The sequence below is a fragment of the Pipra filicauda genome, unplaced genomic scaffold, assembly GCF_003945595.2.
Source record: "Pipra filicauda isolate LSUMZ 115617 unplaced genomic scaffold, ASM394559v2 scaffold492_size439525_pilon, whole genome shotgun sequence".
NCBI classification, from domain to species: Eukaryota; Metazoa; Chordata; class Aves; order Passeriformes; family Pipridae; genus Pipra; species Pipra filicauda.
The window spans coordinates 365,399-370,502 of record NW_024104634.1 but is presented as its reverse complement, the minus strand read 5'-3'; positions in this window follow the sequence as shown (position 1 = coordinate 370,502).

Genomic DNA, 5,104 nt, shown 5'->3' with positions numbered 1-5,104 from the left:
GGAGGCACGCCCCGCCCCCGGCCGAGCGCCGAGCTCCTCGAGCCAGGCCCGAGCAACTGAGCGCCGATGCGGGGCGGGGCTGAGCACAGAGAGGGGGATTCGGGAGCGGCCGCTGCCGGCTGTCGGCACGGCACGGGGAGCGGAGCCGGGGCTCTTCGGGGCCGCGGGAGGCTTGTCGCCCTGCCGAGGCTGGGCACTTGCACTTCTGGCTAAAAACTCTGACCTGGGGTGCTAAAGACGGGCCTTTGTTTCATCAACGCCCCTACTGGGGAGACGGTGCCCGACTGTGCTCGGCCGTGCCCGGCTGTGCCCGTGCCTCCCGGTGCCTTGCCGGAGGGGCTGTTGGCTGGAGCTTCCTGCCGGCGTTCACTTGCATTTCCAGTGCGGTCGCAGCTCTAAAACAAAAGAAAGGAGGTTTCTTCTGAATACAAGAAAGATTTTTGGTTTTACTGTGTGAAGTAAAACAGTTCTGCACGCACTTTGCTCAGAAAACCCGAATTGCATAAGACAAGCATCTGGAGAAAGACGCTCTTCAGTTGTTTGGTTTCTTCTCATTGTTCAGTGTGTGGCTCTAAAGCCCCATGTTTGGCACTTTTTCATGCTCCGAAGACAGAATTATTCCTCTCCCTGGGGGCTTTTCCCTGGCACCTCCTCACTGGAGTGTGTGAGGGCTTCACAGACAGAGAAAAAGTTATATTTCCAGTGCTCCTGTGTGAGAACAACAGATGGCTGTCATGAATGATACTGATCCACCATGTTCAGAGGTGATCCAGGCCTCAACTAGAAGACTTCAGCCTTTCAGGGCACTTTTGCCCCATAACACTTAAAAGCAAACTTCTCCCTGGCTTCTGTGGAGCAGACAGATGCTCAGCCGTACATCGGAGAACCTGTCAGCACTCACTATCTGCTGCCTTGCCACTCAAATGAGCATAGCAGAGGTGCACAAGAGTGACTTAGGAATGTATCAAACAAAAGGATGCCTGGTGGGGAGGGGGGATATACCACGAGGTCTCTAAAACCCTGATAGAAGTCAGGGAACAACCATTCACTGTTTCCCACAGCCAGTGGGTAACAAGCTTAAACCAAGCAGAAAAACGGTTGCACCATGTGGGACTAAGTTGTGGAATTCATTGCCCTTGTACTCCAGAAATTGAACCTACCTATAAATTCAGAAAGGAACTGTACAAATTCCTGGAGCACCCTTGATGTCTGGATGCTGTTTTTGTCTCACAAGCTCCTTAAACCACAAATGAACGAGAATGTGGGAGGTTTGTTGTGAAAGATGTAGGCTTATTCCTGACTCCTTCCTGTGCTTTTTTTCTCCAAGCATCTGCCACAGCTCACTGCCAGGCAGTATGGTGGGGCACAAGGAATCTCAACCTCAGCAGGTGCCTGAGCTTTTCCATGGTAGGTCAGGTGTTCCTGCTCTTCTCCCTTCCTCCCAATGGCTGGGCCTTGTTGAAGGGCTTGCCTTCCCTGCCATGGCCCTGCTCTTCTGTTTTGGGGGGTTACCCCCTTTCCATGCTTAAGGTGAGCTCGTTCAGGGAGGGAACCTTTTCCAAACCCAGCCATGGACCAGATGGTCTGGTTCAAAACCCTGCAGTAGCAACAGTGTGGAAAAGCCCATTTTCCTTTTTCTGAGACACTTTTCCAGCTGGGTTGGGTAAGCCCACCAGAGGCACACTGCAGAGGCATAAAAGTGGGGGTGGTGGAGGAGAGAGGGCAGGAGTGCCCAGTGGTGACACCAACTGTTTTAGGTGGTGGTTGGGAGAAGGACAAGAGAGAAGATATCAGAGTTACCCCAATGAACACAAGCTTGGTGACCCTTGACCTGTTGCAGAGATGTCTCGTGGGGCTGATGGGGTGTGTGTGAGTGGCAAAGCCTAAAGGAGACTCTGAAAAGCTGAAGGCCATTTTTCCCCCGGGCAAAGAGCTCAGATCTATATAGTGGTCTTGGATAACATATCTTCAGTCCATCCTTAGGGGGTATTTTTTCCTGGATTTCAAAGAAGATTAAGCTTGTGCAGCCTTTGTGCCTCATCCACCCCCTCCCTTGCCTCTGTGCTCTTACACAGGCATTTGCCACCCTCCTTGATAAGGCTGCATTGCAGGCCCCATCTCATTAAGACTTCCATGTTTATTTCTCCATTCCAACCATTTTGATGATGTGGAGGAGTTCAGGCTAAGCTTTGTGTAATGGATGGTTATGCTGAGCAGTGTAATATCCCATGAAGGGAAGGGGTGGCAGTGTCAGCTCAACCCTATTAGCCACCAGAGAATCCAGAAAACAGTTTGCTCAGTTGTGGCTTGCCTTAGCGACAAAAAAAAAAAAAAAAAAAAAAAAAAGGAAAAAGCCTAAGGAAAAGCCTGCAAGATATTGCAGAGGAGGAGGACAATGTTTGAACAGACCCTATTTTCAGGTTCATGTCCTGAACCACAGCCCCCTCCTGCTCCATTTCTCCCATGGAATATGAGGAACCACTCTCACTTATCAAACTGCAAACAAAAATAATCCTAATGGTATGTTTTCACAAAGCTTCCCTCTTCGCAGAGGCAGCTCTCCCTCCCTCCTGGGTGGGCATGTACATGAAGGCATGTGTGCTCACACAGTAGACTTTGCATGCACCTGGAGCACTCCACCAGGACACAGTGGCTCAGCTACCCTAGTGGCAAAGAAGACAAAAAAACTAAACCCAAATTCAACCTAAACCAAGTTTTCATTTTCTCTGTGAAGCCATGTGTGGCTGACGAGTGCAGGTATGCATGCAGGTGCCTGCACAACAGTCTGCAAGGTCTCCAGATAGATACAGAGCTCAGCACTCAGGATAATCTACCAAAGAGAGGAGCACACTGTGCCTGCTCTTATTAGCATTGATTTTCTCCCTATGGCAGCGCTAATAATAGCAGCAAAAATATAGAATTGCTATGATGTAGAGACACTTTTATCTCACTGTGATGTCTTTTTCACTTTGAGAAAAAGAATTATTCCTGTCCCCCCACAACAGTGACAGACCTGGTTATGACAGTGTAGGCATCTGTTGTCCAGGTGCAGCTGCTCTGGCCCTGCAGTAAATGTTTCTATTGGATTTGCTTGGGGGGGTCATGTTGTTGGTATTGAAAAATGCATTATGCAGAGGAAAAAACTGTAATGTAGTAATTTTTGTGTCCCTCCTCTGTAATTCAGAGGCATGGTCACTGGGGACTTCTCTGTGCACAGAAACTAAAAAAAATAGTTTAAATTAATGAAATGTATGTATTAAAAATGCCTTATTGTGACCAGGTTAGCCTCCTCTCTAGGCAGGTGGAGGTATGGCTGGCTTGGGCAAGTTTTATTTTCTGTTGGGCATGAATGAAGTGAAAGCCATCCAAACTCATCCCCTCAGCACTTGTATGGAAGCCTCACCAGCCTCTGATGTGTTCTTACCAGCAATCTGGATGAATTTTGTTGCTTCTCCCATGCAGACAAGCCCCAGGGCTCTGATAGTTCTTCCCAGGGAGCTGGAAGGAAGCAAGTTTGATTGTCCTGAGGTTTAATGATGGAGGATTGCACGATTATGAGCAAGATTACGAGGAAGGAAGCATTAAAACTTTACTTCCATTTGCAGAGCAGCCTGAAAAACAGTTACTTTTGATTTTAAATTCCCCATGCACTTCCTCCTTCCAGTGGTGAGGGCAGAAACCTGGGGCAGCCACTCATGGAGTCTTACTGATTTTTATAGTCAGTTATGTTAGTTACATGTTAGCCAGCCAGCCCTGGGGACACCAGTGGGTTGTCTCCAGGTAAATAAACTAAGGTGTGGGCTCGGCTGCCACTGCCGCCACCTCATATTGCCCTGGCTGCAGGGTGGCGAGGCCCTCATGGCCCCAGATGCCCCGCACCACCAGGATAGGGGAAGGGGGGAGAGCAGTTTGGATGGTGGCTCCCTGCCACATCTCTCCCTGCTTTCCCCATAGCACAGCTTGTCTGCGCCCTTCATTTTGGGACACTGCGGAGGGTACCCAACTCAGGGAATGCACCCCGGCTCCCTCCTGTGTGTGCTTCCCCTGAGAGAGGAGGGGCAGTTGAAATGCAGGTGGAGGCCAAAGTCTGTCTGCTCAGCAGCAGAGAGAGGATGTAAACCCAGCACTTTATAATTATATTGGTGGCAATTGCACAGACCCTTGCCCATGGATGGCAGGAGGCAGGTGTTTTAGCAGTGCCATTGGGAATTGAGGGCAGAGATGCTTACAGGCATGGGGTTGGGTTTTTTTTTCCTGGAAATCATCGTAAAAGGCACTGGGAGATAAAAACCCTTATAGAACCCCAAAGCATTGGCAGAGTAATTCTGCAGTCACCCTCAGCTTGCATGGCAAAGGTAACCCCGCCTCAGCAGTAGGGCCACTATTAGGCAGGGAGGTATGGGAGTCTCTGGCCCCAAAGCAAGGTGAGCCCTGTGGGGTGCTGCACCCCCCAGCTCATACCCTCCCAGGGCTCCCCCAGGAGAAAGAGGGCTTCTTGGGCTGCAGTGGTGCTGCTGTGCAGGGAGCAGGGAGAGGAGGGCTAAAGTAAGGCTTTGGCCTCATCTAGGTGGGCGTGGAGGGGGCAAGAGACATCCACAGGTGCTGCAGCCAGCACTGTGTCCCTCCAGCTGTCAAACCACAGCTGTAGGGAAAGGACCCCAGCTGGAAGCAGCACCACTGAGCTCCCTGAGTGATTTCATAGGCAGTGGGTGTATATCCTGGTGCTTAACTCATCCTGGGCTTGTTGGAGCAGATGCTCTGCTGTAGCATAGGCAGGACAGGCAAGGACTCTCCAGCAGCAGCACTGGATCCTTGCAAGGAGCCAGCCCTCCACGTGGCACCAAGACAAGGAGCAGGAAAGGTCCATCTCTAACACAGCAGTATTAAAGACTCTTCCAACAGGGGTTGGGACATCCTGTCCTGTCCCCTGGCCCTGCCTAGAGCAGTTTTGTGCTCAGGCTGGCATCAGCACTGCCAGTAGCCAAGGCTGTCCTGGTGGTTCTCCTTGATGGAGGGGAGCTGAGGGGAGCCCAGAGGAACCTCATCTTCTCTCTCTACTGTTGCCATAACCCCCAGGGAGTTGCACTGCTTGGCCAGGGGTGGC